Raw genomic sequence first — 19,537 nt, forward strand, 5'->3', positions numbered from 1 at the left:
TCCAGGGTATAGAATCTTCAGGCGCGACAGGGGAGGCGATAAAAGAGGAGGTTGCATTGCACTGTTGATCAAGGAGTCAATTACTGCAGTAAGGAGGGATGACATCTTAGAAGGTTCCTCAAATGAGGCCATTTGGGTAGAACTTAAAAACAAAAAGGGGGTAATCACTTGGCTGGGTGTCTACTACAGGCCGCCAAACAGTCAGGAAGAGATAGAGGAGCGGATACATCGGCAAATCTCTGAGAGGTGTGAAAATAATAGGGTAATAATAGTAGGGGATTTCAACTTCCCCAATATTAACTGGGATAGTCTTAGTGCAAAAGGCTGAAAAGGGGCGGAATTCTTAAAATGCATACAGGAGAAATATTTGAGCCAGTATATAGAAAGTCCAACAAGGGAAGGGGCAGTACTGGACCTAATCCAAGGGAATGAAGTCGGTCAATTGGTAGAAGTGACAGTGGGGGAGCATTTCGGGGATAGTGATCAAAACTCTGTAAGATTTAAGGTGGTTATGGAAAAGGACAAAGATGGACCAGAAATAAAGGTACTGAATTGGGGGAAGGCCGACTTCAATATGATAAAACAGGATCTGGCCAAAGTGGACTGGGAGCAGCTACTTGTAGGAAAGTCTGCATCTCATCAGTGGGAGTCATTCAAAGAGGAAATAGTGAGAGTCCAGAGCCAAAATGTACCCGTTAAGGTGAAGGGTAGGACTAACAGGCCCAGGGCACCCTGGATGTCAAGGGATATAGAGCATTGGATCAGGAAAAAAGAGGAGGCTTACGGCAAATCCCAAGGGCTGAAAACAGAGGAGGCACTAGAGGAGTATAGAAAGTGTAGGGTGGCACTTAATAAAGTAATTAGGAGATCGAAGAGGGGGCATGAAAAAACACTGGCGGGCAAGATAAAGGAAAATCCCAAGGCGTTTTATAAGTATATTAAGGGTAAGAGGATAACCAGGGAAAGAGTAGGGTCCATTAGGGACCAAGTTTGGAATCTTTGTGTGGAGTCGGAGGACAAAGGTGAAGTTTTAAATTATTACTTTTCATCGGTGTTCACTATGGAGAAGGACAATGTAGGTGTAGAGATCAGGGAGGCGGATTGTGATATACTTGAACATATTAGCATTGAAAGAGAGGACATATTAGCTTGTTTTAGTGGGCTTAAAAGTGGATAAATCCTCAGACCCAGATGAGATGTATCCCAGGTTGTTATGTGAGGCAAGGCAGGAGATAGCAGGGGCTTCGACACAAATTTTCAAATCCTCTCTGGCCACAGGAGAGGTACCAGAGGACTGGAAGACAGCGAATGTGGTACCATTATTCAAGAAGGGTAGCAGGGATAAACCAGGTAATTATAGGCCGGTGAGTCTAACATCAGTGGAAGGGAAACTCTTGGAAAAAATTCTGAGGGACAGGATTAATCTCCACTTGGAGATGCAGCGATTAATCAGGGATAGTCAGCATAGCTTTGTCAGGGGGAGATCGTGTCTACCTAACATGATTGAATTTTTCAAGGAGGTGACTAGATGTGTAGCAGTAATATATAGGGTAAAGCAGTAGATGTAGTTTACATGGATTTCAGTAAGGCTTTTGATAAGGTCCCACATGGAAGATTGGTTAAGTAGGTAAGAGCCCCTGGGATCCAGGGCAATTTGGCAAATTGGATCCAAAATTGGCTTCGTGGCAGGAGGCAGAGGGTAAGGGTCGAGGGCTGTTTTTGCAATTGGAAGCCTGTGACCAGTGGTGTACCGCAGGGATCAGTGCTGGGACCCTTGCTGTTTGTAGTGTACATTAATGATTTAGACATGAATATAGGAGGTATGATCAGTAAGTTTGCAGATGACATGAAAATTGGTTGTGTGATAAATAGTGAAGAGGAAATCCTTAGATTTCAGAGAGATATAGATGGGCTGGTAAGATGGGCGGAACAGTGGAAAATGGAATTTAATCCTGAAAAGTGTGAGGTAATGCATTTTGGGAGGACTAACAAGGCAAGGGGATATACAATGGATGGTAGGACCCTAGGAAGTACACAAAGTCGGAAGGACCTTGGTATACTTGTCCATCGATCACTGATGGCAGCAGCACAGGTAGATAAGGTGGTTAGGAAGGCATATGGGATACTTGCCTTTATTAGCCGAGGCATAGAATATAAGAGCAGGGAGGTTATGATGGAGCTATATAAAACGCTAGTTAGGCCACAGCTGGAGTACTGTGTACAGTTGTGGGCACCACACTGTAGGAAGGATGTGATTGCACTGGAGAGGGTGCAGAGCAGATTCACCAGGATGTTGCCTGGGCTGGAGCATTTCAGCTATTAAGAGAGACTGGATAGGCTAGGGTTGTTTTCCTTGGAGCAGAGAAGGCTGAAGATTGCGATGGGAACCAATCATGGGGAATAGCATAGGATGACATAAGGGATGATGTAAAAGCCTGACTGATCAAAGACAGAAGGCTCCAGAAGCTCATGGAAGGTGAATAATGTAAAGACGGGAACAAAAACAAGAAATGCTGGAATCACTCAGCAGGTCTGGCAGCATCTATGGAAAGAGAAGCAGAGTTAACGTTTCGGATCAGTGACCCTTCTTCGGAACTGACAAATATTAGAAAAGTCACAGATTATAAACAAGTGAGGTAGGGGTGGGGCAAGAGATAACAAAGGAGAAGGTGCAGATTGGACCAGGCCACATAGCTGACCAAAAGGTCACGGAGCAGAAAGGTCACGGAGCAAAGGCAAACAATATGTTAATGGTGTTTGGTTAATACACCATTAACATATTTTTTGCCTTTGCTCCGTGACCTTTTGGTCAGCTATGTGGCCTGGTCCAATCTGCACCTTCTCCTTTGTTATCTCTTGCCCCACCCCTACCTCACTTGTTTATAATCTGTGACTTTTCTAATATTTGTCAGTTCCGAAGAAGGGTCACTGATCCGAAACGTTAACTCTGCTTCTCTTTCCACAGATGCTGCCAGACCTGCTGAGTGATTCCAGCATTTCTTGTTTTTGTTTCAGATTTCCAGCATCCGCAGTATTTTGCTTTTATATTAATGTAAAGACGGGCTTTTACCCCGGGGTTTAGACAAAGAACTCAACATACTACTGGATATTTTGTACTAAGGGAAACCTTGATAGATGATAAGGTTCTGCCAATATAACATCCAGGTCCACCCCTGAAGAAAGGTTTAAAGGATACTGCAGTCAGGAAGGCAACTTGGTCAGTTGCGAGGCACTGCCAAACTGATTACTTACTGATGTTTGTTCATGTGAGGTTTTTAATTTTAGTCACTTGAGATTAGAGCAAAAGGGGTAGATCTGTGCATGTTTATGGGTAATCTTGGAATACTGTACAACCATATTATGGGATGCTTACTTATAATCACTTGATGATTTTTTTCAGTAAAAGGAAGTTATTCCAAAAAAGTCTTTGTCTTGAATTGTTTGCTCCACATGTCCAAACTCAGTAAACAGTTTGACAAGGGGACATCTTAAAATAACTGTACAAAAAAATGTTTCCTCATGCCATCTTGCAGCGAAAGGGATCAAAGGATATGGGAGGAAAGTGGGAACAGGTTACTGAGTTGGATGATCAGCCATGATCAAAGTGAATGGCGGGGCAGGCTTGAAGGACCAAATAGCCTGCTCCTGCTCCTATTTTCTATGTTTCTATGTCTCTGGCTCTTTTGCCAATCACCTTAAATCTGTGACCTTTGGTTGAGGACCCTTCTGCCACTGGAAACAATTTCTCTTTTCATTGCTTTATCGAAACCATTCATGAACTTGAACACCTCTATCAAATCTCCTCTCATCTTTCTCTGCTCTAAGAAGATCAACCCCAGCTTCTCTAGTCCCTCCACAAAACTGAATCTCTCATTGCTGGTACCATTCTAGTAAATCTCTTCTGCACCTCTCCAAGGCATCAATCTCCTTCCTAAAGTATGGCAGCCAGACTTGAACCTTAGCTAATCAATGTTTTATAAAGGCTTAGCATAACTTTGTTGCCTTAGTACTATTTTGCTCTATTAATAAAGACCATTAATAAAGATCCAGTGTATTTTTTTCACAGTCTTCTCAACTTGTCCTGCTAGCTTTCTGGATTTGTATACATGACAGCCCCAGATCTCTCTGTTGTTGTATCTGCTTTAAAATTGTACCATTTAGTTTATATTGCCTCTCCGCATTCTTACGACTTAAATGTATCAATTCATTAAATTTCATCTGCCATGTACCTTCCCATTTTACCAGTCCATGTCCTCCTGAAGTTATTTATGATCAGTCTCACTGTTTGCTACATTTTCAAGTTTTGTATAATCTGCAAACTTTGAAATTGTATATATTCAATTCCTTCCAGGTCATTAATACATATCAAAAAGAATAGTGGGCCCTGTACCAACCACTGAGGAACACAACTGCATACCTCCCTCCAATCTGAAAAAAACTTCACAACTACTCTCTTTCTTTCCTTTAGCTAATATGGTATCCATGCTGCAACTGTCCCTTTTAATCCCATGGGCTTTCATTTTGCAAACAAGTCTATTATGTGCCAAATGCCTTTTGAAAGTCTACATACACAATGTCAACGGCACTACCCTAATCTAACCTAATCTCTGCTACTTCATCCAAGAACTGCATCAATTTAGTCAAACATGATTTGCTTTTAACAAATTCTTACAACATTCATTTATTAGCCCATACTTTCCCAAATGCCACATAATTTTGTCTCTAAAAGAAACACCAGCCCCTCCCCCCCACCCCGCCTCCCTCCCACCATTGTTAAACTGAATGACCTATACATAAGAACATAAGAAATAGGAGCAGGAGTAGGCTATTCAGCCTCTCAAGCCTACCCCACCATTCAATAAGATCATAGCTGATCTGCCTCAGACCACAACTCCTCTTTCATGCCAGCTCCTCACAGCCCCCAACTTCCCGATATTTCAAACATCTATCTACCTCCTCTTTAAATACTTTCAGTGATCTAGCCTCCACAACTCTCTGGGGTAGAGAATACCAGACATTCACTACCCTCTGAGAGAAGAAATTTCTTTGTATCTCAGTTTTAAATGAGTGTCCCCTTATTCTGTAACTATGTCCCCCTAGTTCGAGATTCCCCCACAAGTGGAAACATCTTCTCAACATCTACTCATGCAGCGAGGCAATATGGGTGGAGCTCAGGAATAGGAAAGGTGCAGTCACTATGTTGGGGGTTTAGCACAGGCCTCCCAACAGCCAGCAGGAGGTAGAGCAGCAGATATGTAGACAGAGTTTGGAAAGATGTAAAGGTAACAGGGTTGTAGTGGTGGGTGATTTCAACTTCCCCTATATTGACTGGGACTCACTTAGTGCTAGGGGCTTCGATGGGGCAGAATTTGTAAGGAGCATCCAGGAGGGCTTCTTTAAACAATACGTAGATAGTCCAACTAGGGATGAGGCCGTACTGGACCTGGTATTGGGGAATGAGCCTGGCCAGGTGGTTGAAGTTTCAGTAGGGGAGCATTTCAGGAACAGTGACCATAATTCCATAAGTTTTAAGGTACTTGTGGAGAAGGAGAAGAGTAGTCCTCGGGTGAAGGTGCTAAATTGGGGGAAGGCTAATTACAACAATATTAGGCAGGAATGGAAGAATTTAGATTGGAGGCGGTTATTTGAGGGTAAATGAACATCTGACATGTGGGAGTCTTTCAAATGTCAGTTGATTAGAATCCAGGACCAGCATGTTCCTGTGAGGAAGAAAGATAAGTTTGGCAAGTTTCAGGAACCTTGGATAACGCGGGATATTGTGAGCCTCGTCAAAAAGAAAAAGGAAGCATTCGTAAGGGCTGGAGGGCTAGGAACAGACGAATCCCTTGAGGAATATAAAGACAGTAGGAAGGAACTTAAGCAAGGAGTCAGGAGAGCTAAAAGGGGTTATGAGAAGTCATTGGCAAACAGGATTAAGGAAAATCCCAAGGCTTTTTATACTTATATAAAGAACAAGAGGGTAACCAGGGAAAGGGTTGGCCCACTCAAGGACAGAGAAGGGAATCTATGTGTGGAGCCAGAGGAAATGGGCGAGGTACTAAATGAGTACTTTGCGTCAGTATTCACCAAGGAGAAGGACTTGGTGGATGATGAGCCTAGGGAAGGGAGCGTAGATTGTCTCAGTCATCTCATTATCAAAAAATGGAGGTGTTGGGTGTCTTGCAAAGCATTAAGGTAGATAAGTCCCCAAGGCCTGATGGGATCTACCCTAGAATACTGAGGGAGGCAAGGGAAGAAATTGCTGGGGCCTTGACAGAAATCTTTGCATCCTCATTGGCTACAGGTGAGGTACCAGAGGACTGGAGAATAGCCAATGTTGTTCCTTTGTTTAAGAAGGGTAGCAAGGATAATCCAGGAAATTATAGACCGGTGAGCCTTACATCAGTGGGAGGGAAATTTTTGGAGAGGATTCTTCGGGACAGGATTTACTCCCATTTGGAAACAAATGGACTTATTAGCAAGAGGCAGCATGGTTTTGTGAAGGGGAGGGCGTGTCTCACTAATCTGATTGAGTTTTTTGAGGAAGTGACGAAGATGATTGATGAAGGAAGGGCCGTGGATGTTATCTATATGGACTTCAGTAAAGGCTTTGACAAGGTCCCTCATGGCAGACTGGTACAAAAGGTGAAGTCACACGGGATCAGAGGGGAGCTGGCAAGATGGATACAGAACTGGCTCTGTCATAGAAGACAGAGGGAAGCAGTGGAAGGTGCTTTTCTGAATGGAGGGATGTGACTAGTGGTGTTCCGCAGGAATCAGTGCTGGGACCTTTGCTGTTTGTAGTATATATAAATGATTTGGAGGAAAATGTAGCTGGTCTGATTAGTAAGTTTGCGGACGACACAAAGGTTGGTGGAGTTGCAGACAGTGATGAGGATTGTCAGAGGATACGGCAGGATATAGATCGGTTGGAGACTTGGGCGGAGAAATGGCAGATGGAGTTTAATCCGGACAAATGTGAGGCAGTGCATTTTGGAAGATCTAATACAGGTGGTAAGTATACAGTAAATGGCAGAACCCTTAGGAGTATTGACAGGCAGAGAGATCTGAGCGTACAGGTCCACAGTCACTGAAAGTGGCAACGCATGTGGATAAGGTAGTCAAGAAGGCATACGGCATGCTTGCCTTCATCGGTCGGGGCATAGAGTATAAAAATTGGCAAGTCATGCTGCAGCTGTACAGAACTTTAGTTAGGCCACACTTGGAATATTGTGTGCAATTCTGGTCGCCACACTACCAGAAGGACGTGGAGGCTTTGGAGAGGGTACAGAAGAGGTTTACCAGGATGTTGTCTGGTCTGGAGGGCATTAGCTATGAGGAGAGGTTGGATAGGCTCGGATTGTTTTCACTGGAACGACGGAGGTGGAGGGGCGACATGATAGAGATTTACCAAGTTATTAGTGGCATGGACAGAGTGGATAGTCAGAAGTTTTTTCCCAGGGTGGAAGAGTCAGTTACTAGGGGACATAGGTTTAAGGTGAGAGGGGCAAAGTTTCGAGGGGATGTGCGAGGCAAGTTCTTTACACAGAGGGTGGTGAGTGCCTGGAACTTGTTGCCAGGGGAGGTGGTGGAAGCAGGTACCATAGAGACGTTTAAGAGGCATCTTGACAAATACATGAATTGGATGGGAATAGAGGGATATGGACCCCGGAAGTGCAGAAGGTTTTAGTTTAGGCAGGCGTCAAGATCGGCGCAGGCTTGGAGGGCCAAATGGCCTGTTCCTGTGCTGTACTGTTCTTTGTTCTTTGTACCCTGTCAAGTTCCCTCAGAATCTTGTCCGTTTCAATAAGGTCACCCCTCATTCTTCTAAACTCTAATGAATAAAGGCCTAACCTGTTAGCCAATCTTGACAGCATCTGTGGAGAGAGAAGCAGAGTTAACGTTTCAGGTCAATGACCCTTCTTCAGAACTGGCAGATATAAGAAATGTAAAAGATTATAAGCAAGTAAAGTTGGGGTGGGGCAAGAGATAACAAAAGAGAAGGTATTGATAGGACAAGGTCACAGAATAGCTGACCAGAAGGTCATGGAGCAAAGGCAAACAATATGTTAATGGTGTGCTGAAAGACAAAGCATTAGTACAGATAGGGTGTTAATGAACTGAAAACTGAACAGCCACAAGCACAAACATGAAAAAAAACCGCAGTGGGTAGGCACAGTAGAAACAAACTGAACAAACTAAAATCAAATAAATACAAAAAATTAAAAAGGAAAAATAACTAAAAATAAAAGTAAAAAGTAAAATCAGCCTCGTGAATGTCTTTTGAACTGCTTCCAATACCAGCATATCCATTCTTAAATACGGGGACCAAAACTGTACACAGTACTCCAGGTGCAGCCTCACCAACATCCTATACAGTTGTAACAAAACTTTCCTATTTTTAAACTCTAACCCCCTGGCAATAAATCCCAAAATTCCATTTACACTTCTTACTTACTTGCTGCACCTGCATGCTAACATTTTGTGTTTCATGCAGAAGAACACCCAGATCCCCCTGTGCTGTGCTTCCTCTCTCTTTCCCTGTGCCCCACTCTCTGTCCACCCGTCTCTGTTCTCCCCATTGCTCTCTTCCCCCCATCTCTCTCTGTCCCCTCTCTCTCTGTCCCCCTCTCTCCATCTCTGTCCCCCCCTCACTTTCTCTGTCCTCCCCTCACTCTCTCTGTCCCCCCTCTCTCTGTACCCCTCTCTCTCTCTCTGTCCCCCTCTCTCTGTCTTCCCCTCCTCTCTCTGTCCCCCCTCTCCCTGTCACCCCCTCTCTCTCCTTGTTCCCCCTCCTTGTTCCCCTCTCTCTCTCTCTCCTTGCCCACCCCTCCCTGTCCCCCTCGCTCTCTCCTTATCACCCCTCTCTCTCTGACCCCCCCTCTCCCTGTCACCCCCCCTCTCTCTCTCCATCCCCCCTCTCTCCCTGTTCCCCCTCCTTGTTCCCCTCTCTCTCCTTATGACCCCTCTCTCTCTGTCCCCCCTCTCCCTGTCACCCCCCCCTCTCTCTCTCCATCCCCCCTCTCTCCCTGTTCCCCCTCCTTGTTCCCCTCTCTCTCCTTATGACCCCTCTCTCTCTGTCCCCCCCTCTCCCTGTCACCACCCCCCCTCTCTCTCTCCATCACCCCCTCTCTCCCTGTTCCCCCTCCTTGTTCCCCTCTCTCTCTCTCCTTGTCCACCCCTCCCTGTCCCCCTCGCTCTCTCCTTATCACCCCTCTCTCTCTGTCTCCTATGCCACCCCCCTGACAGTTGCAGAGAGCGGTATCTCTCAGCTTTGTGATTGGTCCACTTGTTTAAAAAATCACAGCCATCAGTTTCACAGCTGATTAGAGCAGGAACAGCGCTTCTAAATCAAACAAGTCCATGATTTTCAGCAGGCTTGTTAAAAAAGATCGGAACCTGCCGGAAAACCACGCATTTGTCCTAGTCACAAGTGCTGTTCCCTAAACACCTGTCAGCTGTGAAACTGATGGTGTGGGATCGGAATTCCTCCCCCCCACCCCACCCCCCCAAACTGGGCTGTAAAACTGGACTTTGTGGTGTCTGGGGAAGGAACCCCAACTCTACGGACAATAGTACTGTGAATGAGAGCCAAACCTCAACACAAAGCACTCAGAGGCAGGCTGCATTCCGATGGGTCAATTTCAAACATTCCAACAGCACAACAGAACTGATACTGTTAAAGGACTGGAATTTGGGACATTATCATAACAGTGACACAGGATAACTCCATCATGTTAAGTAATTAGGGAGGCCATTGTTACAATTAACTGGCCCCAGATCACAGGATTCACTCCTTTCTAGACAGGAGAGAAACCTTTTTCATGGATATTAGCTTTGGAGCCTGGGTTACCTCACCTTGGTGAAGTTCATTGTTTTCAGTCAGGGAAATAACATCAGCACTGAATGGATCTGTCTGGACCAGGCAGGTAACAGAGGAAAGAGATTAAAAGGTGCTAAGTGTTGACCATCCAGCAGGATGGCTTCGGGAGATGTGTTCATGATATTTCGATAAGGATCATCATAAAAAGGACAAAATTGAAGGGTTTGGCACTGCTGTTATATGAAGAAGGATGGGGACTGGTCATCTCAGGTCCAGGCCTACAATCAACATTGGCAATGACTAGCCGTGTGGGTGATTGTAAGTTCTTCAATCAAATCTTGAAGGGGTTTGTTCTGTGGGTGCTGCAGTCGAGAAGGAGGGTCAGAAACGGTCAACCTGGCTCGTGGACCTACAATTCTCACCAGAAGGACCAACTGCGTGGAGGATTGTAAGTGATCAGCCAAATCCAAGGGGTATTTGAGGCCAAGAATTATAAAAGAACTTTAAGTGCAGCAACCAAATCCTGGGAGGGTTTGGGTTTTGAATTGAGTGAATTAGGGGCAGAAACACGGGGCTTTGCCTGTGGTTTTTTTTGGAAAAGGTTTATTTTATAAGTCTTGGGGACTTGTGTGTTTGGGTGAGCACCGAGGTTAAATCACAGAGAGACTTAAATCGGACTAACCAATCAAGTGCCACGTGGTATCCTTTAAATTAGTTTAGAGGTCTTTGTAACAGGGTGTTCGGAGGGTTTTTGTGTTTTTTTAAATAAACAGATTTGTGGTTTGGCCTAACACTGTGTCATGTGCAATTTTGTTCTTGTAATTCCCAAAGTCCAAGAACTGTAGTGAGGGGGTACGGGAACGGAACCTCTTACAATGGCTGCAATTTTTTTAAAGCTGAACTAGAACCAATGGGAAATTTCTCATCCCTGCAATTACAAGTCATGAACCTCAAAACTTTTATCACGGACACTGGTGTCCTATGGACACGTTGCCGACCCCTGTATACCATCTGCCAAAGTAAAAATTACTCCCCTCATTTAAAAATGAATCTTAATGAAATTAGCCTGTTTACATCTGGCACCCCAAAGTATGTTTGGGAGCTCAATTTGAAATTTTTTGCTGCTGCACAGGTTTCCCAGTTTAGGAAACTCAGCAGTGCAAGAGTGATGGGAGCTGCTGGCCTTCCAAGGTAAGTTCCTCTTTCAACATTCCATGTGACCCAGGAAGAACAGGGTTGATTCCCCCAGACCGCTCAAGACAACCTTCAGCCTCCCCTAGCCACAATCGTGGGCCTTCTTCCTCAGCCCTCCAGGTCGGTGCCTCTCCCCATCTCAATCACAGGCCTCTCCTTTTCTGATCGTGAGCCTCCTCTTGTCCTGAAAGAAGAGTCTCTCCCCACTCTCATTTGCCAGCCTACCTCCCCTTCCATTTGTGGGCCTCTCCTCAGTCTCGATCATGGACCTCTCCTCCGACCCAATCACAGGCCTCTTCCACTCTCAACCAGAGCCTCTAGCCAATCCTGATCATTGAACCCTTCCCCGTCCTCCTGATCGCAGGCCTCTCCCTCCCCCTCCAATAACCATGCCTACCTCCAGATTGCTGGGAACTTAACCCAAGGGTCCCCAAGTGTGCCCCCCCCCCCCGTCACTGGTATTCTTTCCCACCCACCAGCCATGCTTTACAAGTGTCTGGAGGAAGATTAACCAACATGTTAATGAGGTCCTGCTATTAAGATCGACAGGGGTTCCACGTTTCCAATCTTTGCCATTTCCAGCCTCACCTGTACCCACCCACCTCCCCATAAATATTGGCGTCGATGTGTATTCATTAACAGAGCTAAGAAGCAAAATTTTGGAACCCAGAGTCATAATACAGGATGGAATTACTAAGTAACTGAGAATTTGGTTTTATTCAGGACCAGTCAGCACAGATTTCTAAATGGCAGCTCATACCTGACCAACTTTCTAGAATTCTTTGCAGAAATTACAGCGGGGACGATGGATAAAGGAGATGCAGTGAATGCAGTTTATATAAATGTTAACAATCTTTTGATAAGGTGCCACATGAGTGTCTTCTACACCCCAGCATCGTTCCCCTGTTCCCACCTGTAACTTCTGACTCACCATGAGCAGGATGATGGTTGGTCTGCCAATAAACTGCTCTAACAGTGTGTTTCCTTTTCCTGCAGCTACAATAGTTCCTGTTGCTGCACGTTGGGTGATTCAGAGATACTTGGTAAATGGGACAATGCAGAAGAAATTCAATGTGGTTTCTTTATTTACCTCCTTCAATCTTCAGGCCACCTGAATGAACTGATGACATATATGCGGGTGGTAGCATAATGATAATATTACTTGACTAGTAATCCAAAGACCTGGACCAATCTCTGGAAACATGACTTTCAAATCCAACCATGGCAGCTGGAGAAATTTAAATTCAATTAATTAATAAAATCTGCAATAAAATATTAGTCTCATTAATAATGATCACAAAACTACTGGTTTGTTATACAAACCCATCTGGTTCACTAATGTCCTTAAGGGAAGGAAATCTGTTATCCTTACCTGGTCTGGCTTACATGTGGCTCCACACCCACAGCAGCATGTTGACTCTTAACTGCCCTCTGAAATGGAGTAGCAAGCCATTCAGTTGGATCAAACTGCTACAGAAGCACTGTGACTTTACCTACACCACATGGGCTGCAGTGGTTTAAAAAGATGGCTCACCCCACCAGCTTCTCAAGGACAATAAATACTGCTCTAGCCTCACATCCTAAGAATGAATTAAAAACACACTGAAAATACTTCAAGTACCACTGTGTCATTACTTTGTCAGGTGAATTGGTTTCTTGACACTGAATATTTTAGTAATTTGTGATCTAGCACTAGAAAATGACCACAAATGATACTGATCAACATAAAAACACAACTAGTTCATTATGTCCTCCAAGGAAGGGAAACTTCCATCCCTAACAGCTCTGCTATACATGTCAATGAGAAATTGAAGGAGGCCAAGGATTGTGTGGAAGCAGGAAGAGAATCCATTGCAAGAGATTCTCGACTATGAAGACCAATACATGGAATGGGCGGGTTGTCTTATGAGGAAAAGTTGGACAGGCTAGGCTTGTATCCGCTCGAGTTTAGAAGAGTAAGAGGCGACTTGATTGGAACATAAAAGATCCTGAGGGGTCTTGACAGGTGGATGTGGAAAGGATGTTTCCCCTTGTGGGAGAATCTAGAACTAGGGGTCACTATTTAAAAATAAGGTGTCGCACATTTAAGACAGAGATGAGGAGAAATCTTCTCTCCCGAGGGGCTTGAGTCTTTGGAACTCTCTTCCTCAAAAGGCGGTGGAAGCAGAGTCTTTGAATATTTTTAAGGCAGAGGTAGATAGATTCTTAATAAGCAAGCGGGCGAAAGGTTATTGGGGGTAGGCAGGAATGTGGAGTTGAGGTTACAATCAGATCAACCATGATCAGGGCGGCACAGCGGCGCAGTGGTTAGCACCGCAGCCTCACAGCTCCAGGGACCCGGGTTCGATTCCGGGTACTGCCTGTGTGGAGTTTGCAAGTTCTCCCTGTGTCTGCGTGGGTTTTCTCCGGGTGCTCCGGTTTCCTCCCACAAGCCAAAAGACTTGCAGGTTGATAGGTAAATTGGCCATTATAAATTGTCACTAGTATAGGTAGGTGGTAGGGACAGGTGGGGATGTTTGGTGGGAATATGGGATTAGTGTAGGATTAGTATAAATGGGTGGTTGATGTTCGGCACAGACTCGGTGGGCCGAAGGGCCTGTTTCAGTGCTGTATCTCTAATCTAATCTAATCATGATCTTGTTGAATAGCAGAGCAGGCTTGAGGTGCTGAGTGGCCTAATGCTGCTTCTAATTCATATGTTGGTATGTAGATAAGAATGGAATCAGTGAGGGCAGTCCTACTCTGCTGCACAATGGAAGAGATGCATTAGAACAGGATGGTGTGGTCAACTGTGTTAAAGGCTGCAGATTGGTCAAGAAGGATGAGGGGAGATAGTGCATCACATTCCTAGTCACATAGGATGTAATTTGTTTCATTGATTCGGGGGTTATTTTAGTGGACAATTAATGGGTGAGTATGTTACACCAGGGATATGACACCGGCAAGGGTTTCACGACTCCATGTTCACACTCACATCAGTTGACTGTTGTCCTGGGAACCATGGTCGAACTCATCTTCCCTCTCATTAGGTCCTTTTCATATTGGCTTGGCCAATAACTGCCAATCCCTGTAAATGCTCAGATATGCTCATTTTCTTCTGTTGCTCTGGGCCATGTTACCTTATCACAGTGTGTTGCTAATTATGAGTTATAATTATAAAGAACCAGGAACCACACCAGCACAAAGCTCCCACAAATCCATGCCCACACACACTCACTCACACTTACAGACAGAATGGAGGTGCACATAGAGAGTCATAGAGTTATACAACACCGAAACAGGCCCTTCAGCCCACCGTGTCTGTGCCGGCCATCAAGCACCTATCTATTCTAATCCCATTTTCCAGCACTTGGCCCATAGCCTTGTATGCTATGGCGTTTCAAGTACTCATCTAAATACTTCTTCAATGTTGTGAGGGTTCCTGCCCTTCAGGCAGTGCATTCCAGATTCCAACCACCCTCTGGGTGAAAAAAGTTTTCCTCAAATCCCCTCTGAACCTCCTGCCCCTTACCTTAAATCTATGCCCCCTGGTTATTGACCCCTCTGCTGAGGGAAAAAGTTTCTTCCTATCTAACCTATCAATGCCCCTCATAATTTTGTATACCTCAATCAGGTCCCCCCTCAGCCTCCTCTGCTCTAAGGAAAACAACCCTAGCCTTTCCAGTCTCTCTTCATCGCTGAAATGCTCCAGCCCAACAAAGCTGTGCCTCTTATGAGGGAAGGGGCATTAGAGTCACGCTAATAATGGTAACAAAAGGACTGAAGTATGGTAAACTCCGCGGCCTCCAAATAATAATTCTATGATCCCAAATAGTAAAGTCACAACGATTAATGAGACCATCTCCCTTTCAATTTGTTTGGATTTTGAATGGGTTTTGACAGGAAAAATAAAAAGTCTCTATATAAAATATGGCTGGTCCAGGAAGTTTCGATTTAATGGCGGCACCCAGGATGTTGATGGTGGTGGATTCAGCAATGGTAATGCTGCTAAACGTCAAGGGGAGCTGTAGAATCTCTCTTGTTGGAGATAGCCATTGCCTGGCACTTGTGTGGCGTGAATGTTACTTGTCCCTTATCAGCCCAGGTCTGAATGTTGTCCAGGTCTTGCTGCATGCAGGCACAGACTGCTTCAGTATCTAAGGAGTTATGAATGGTATTGCACACTGTGCAATCATCAAAGAACGTCCCCACTTCTGACCTTAAGATGAAGGGAAAGTCATTGATGTAGGACTTGATGATGGATGGGCCTAGAATACAACCCTGAGGAATTCCTGCGGCAACGTGCTGGGGCTGAGCTGATTGGCCTCCAATAGTCACAACCAATTTCCCTTATGCTAGGTAAGAATCCAAACAGTGGAGAGTTTCCCCCCATATTCCCATTGACTTCAGTGCCTCCTTGATGCCACACTCGGTCAAATGTTGCCTTGGTGCCAAGGGCAGTCACTCTCACCTCACCTCTGGAATTCACCTCTTTTGTCCATGTTTGGTTCATGACTGTAATGAGGTCTGGAACCAAGTGGCCCTGGTAGAACCCAAACTGAGGATTGGTGAACAGGTTATTGCTGTGTAAGTGTTGCTTGTAGCACAGTCAACAGCACCTTCCATCACTTTCCTGATGATTGAGAGTAGACTGAAGGGATAGTAATTAGCCAGATTGAATTTGTCTTGCTTTTTGTGGACAGGGCATACCTGGGCGATTTTCCACATTGCCTGGTAGATGCCAGTGTTGTAGCTGTACTGGTTAGAAGTGTGGCTAGTTCTGGAGCACAAGCTATACGAACATATGAACTGGGAGCAGGACACATTTGTGGACACAACTCCACTATCCTGCCTATCACTGATACCCTTTGAATCCCTTGTTTGTCAAGAATCTGTCTACCTCTCCCTTAAAAACATTCAATGACCCAGCCTCCACCACTCACTGGGAAAGAGAGTTCCAAAGATGCACAAGCCTCTGAGAGAAAAATTTCTTCTCATTTCTGTCCCTTATTTTTAAACTGTGCCCCCTAGTTTTAGTCTCACCCACAAGGGGAAACATCCTTTCAACATCCACCCTTTGTCAAGCCCCTCAAGACCTTACATGTTTCAATAAGATCACCTCTTATCCTTCTAAGCTGCAATGAAATCAGAATCAACCTGTCCAACCTTTCCTCGTAAGATAACCCTCTCATCCCAGGAATCAGTTGAGTGAACCTTCTCTGAACTGTTTCTAATGTAATTATATCCTTTCTTAAGTAAGGAGACTAAAACTGTACACAATACCCTAGATGTGGTTTTACCAATGCCCTGTACAACTGTTCACACTTGCCCACATTATACTCCATCTGCCAAATCTTTGCCCACTCACATAACCTATCTATATCTTTTTTCAGACTCCTTATGTCCTCTTCACAACTTATTCTCCATCTATCTTTGTGTCATTAGCAACTTTAGCAACAATACATTCTGTCCCTTTATCCAAGTCATTGATATAGATTTTAAATAGCTGAGGCCCCAGAACTGGCCACTGTGGCACTCCACTAGTTACAGCTTGCCAATCTGAAAATGACCCATTTATGCCTACACTCTGATTCCTGTTAGCTAACCAATCCCCTATCCATACTAATATGTTACCCTCTATACCATGGGCTCTTATTTTGTTCAGTAACCTTTGATGCGCTACCTTGTCAAATGCCTTCTGGAAATCCAAGTACACCACATCCACAGGTTTGCCTTCATCTGTGTTGCTTGCTACTTCCTCAAAGAACTCTAATAAATTAGTTAAACATGATTTCCCTTTCACAAACCATGTTGTCTCTGCCTGATTGCAATGAGATTTTCTAAATGACCTACTATAACCTCCTTAATAATAGATTCCAGCATTTTTCCTATGACAGATGTTAAATCTTCAGTATTAGAGCCAAAATGCTGTCAGGGCCCATATAGTCTCACCACTACCACCATCTTCTCAAGGGAAATTAGGGATAGGCAATAAATGCTGGCCTTGAAAATGACGCTCACATCCCACGAGCAAATAAAAATATCTGCAGACTTTGAAATTGTCTCCTGTATACCCAAGACCAGGTCAAAAACAGAAGTGGTCCCAGTAAAGAGCCCTGGGGAACACCATTGAATGCAGTCCTCTAATCTGAAAAACCAATCATCAATAATCTCTGCTTTTTACCCTTAGCCAATTTTGTATCCACACTGCTGCTGCCCCTTCAGTCCCCTGCACTTGAATGTTGCTAACAATGATATTATGTGGTACTTTGTCAAACACCTTTTGAAAATCCATATACACAACATGAACTCCACTACCCTCACCAGCCCTCTCCGTTACTTCACTGAAGAATGCAATCAAGTTAGTCAAACATGATTTGCATTTATTGTCTCTAAAGATTCCCCACGATTGATGTTAAATTGACTGGCCTGAAGTTGCCGGATTTATCCCTCTTGCCTTTTTTAAATGAAGGTGTAATATTTACAATCCAGCAGTCCTCTGGCACCAACTCCACTTCTTAGCAGGATTGGAAGATTGTGGCCAGTACCTCTGCAATTTCCACCCTCACTTCCAATGGTGTCCCATCCTGACTGGGTGCCGTTTCTACTTTGAGAACTGCTTGTCAACCTTTTAAGTACCTCCTTTTTATTTTTATCATATCCAATAACTTTACTATCTCCACTTTTATTGCTACATTGGCAGTATCCTTGTCTCTAGTGAAGACAGATGCACCATTTTCATTTAATACCTCAGCTATGTCTTCTACCTCCAAAAGAGCATCTCTTTTTTGGTCCCTAATTGGACACACCCATCCTTTGAATATCCCTTTAAGAGTTATAAGTTTGTAAAAGAATTTTGGATTCCCTTTTATACTAGCCACTAATCTGACCTGATACTCTGGCTAGAATTTTACAGCCTCCCATAAGTGGGCTGGTGGCATTCCCTCATCATGATCCACATCAGCGCCAATGACAAAGGTAGAAAGAGAGATGTGGTCCTGCAGTCAGAATTTAGGGGGCTGGGTAAGAAATTAGCAAGCAGGACCTCAAAAGTAGTAATCTCCGGATTACTCCCAGTGCCATGTGCAAGTGAGTATAGAAATAGAAGGATAAGACAGATGAATGTGTGGCTGGAAAGATGGTGCAGGAGGGAGGGCTTTAGATTCCTGGGACAATGGGACTGGCTCTGGGGAAGATGGGATCTATACAGGCCGGATGGGTTGCACCTGAACAGAGCTGGGACAGAGTTCCTTGCAGGACGTTTTGCTAGTGCTGTTGGGGAGGGTTTAAACTAGTTTGGCAGGGGGATGGGACCCTGAGGGCAGACTCAGCTGGGACAAAATTAGAAATTAAAATGGAAAGCAGAAAATTAAGGGATGAGTCTAGAAGACAGGAAACGAGGGTTAGAGAATAAAAAAACAGAGTTTGGCAGTGCTCAAGGGTATCTATTTCACTGCAAGGAGTATAGCAAATAAAGCAGATGAGCTGAGGGCACAGATAGACACGTGGCAGTATGATATCATAGCTATTACAGAAACATGGCTTAAGGAGGGACAGGAATGCCAGCTCAATGTTCCTGGTTACAGAGTTTTCAGACTCGATAGGGAGGGGGATAAGAAAGCGGGGGAGTGGTAATTTTGGTCAAGTAAACTATTACAGCTGTGAGGAGGGATGATATGTTGGAAGGTTCTTCAAAAGAGGCCATATGGATTGAGCTAAGGAACAAAAAAGGGGCAATCACACTGCTGGGAGCGTATTATAGACCCCCAAACAGTCAGATAGAGATAGAAGAGCAGATATGTAGGCAAATCTCTGAGAAGTATAAGAACAATAGGGCAGTAATAGCAGGGGATTTTAATTACCCCAACATTAACTGGGATAGTTTTAGTATGAAAGGAATTGAGGAAGCAGAATTCTTGAGGTCCATTCAGGAGAACCTTTTTGCCCAGTATGTAGCAAGTCCAACAAGAGAGGGCACAGTTTTAGGAAATGAAGATGGGCAGGTGGAAGGAGTGGCAGTGGGAGAGCATTTTGGTGATAGTGATCATAATGCAGTCAGTTTTAACATAATTATGGAAAAGGATGGTCAAGAGCAATGTAGGCCCACTAAAAGCTGAAAATTGAGATATTGTCATTGATAATGGGGAAATGGCAGACATGTTGAACAATCACTTTGCCTCAGTATTTACAGTTGAAAAGGAGGATAACTTGCCGGAAGTCCCGAAAAAATTAATAGCCGATAGGGAACAGGGACTTAATACAATTAACGTAATAAAACATCAGTAACAAGGAAATTAATGGAACAAGAGTGAGAAATTCCCAGGACCTGACGGTTTCCATCCGAGGGTGTTAAAGGAAGTAGGGGAGCACATTGTAGATGCCCTAACTATAGTCTTTCAGAGTTCCTTAGATTCAGGAGTGGTCCCTCTGGATCGAAAAGTTGCACATGTCACTCCACTTTTTAAGAAGGGTGAAAGGGGGAACCAAGGAAATTACAGACCAGTTAGCCTGACATCTGTGGTGGGCAAGTTGCTGGAGTCT

Source organism: Heterodontus francisci, chromosome 3, assembly GCF_036365525.1.
Source record: "Heterodontus francisci isolate sHetFra1 chromosome 3, sHetFra1.hap1, whole genome shotgun sequence".
Classification (NCBI taxonomy): Eukaryota; Metazoa; Chordata; class Chondrichthyes; order Heterodontiformes; family Heterodontidae; genus Heterodontus; species Heterodontus francisci.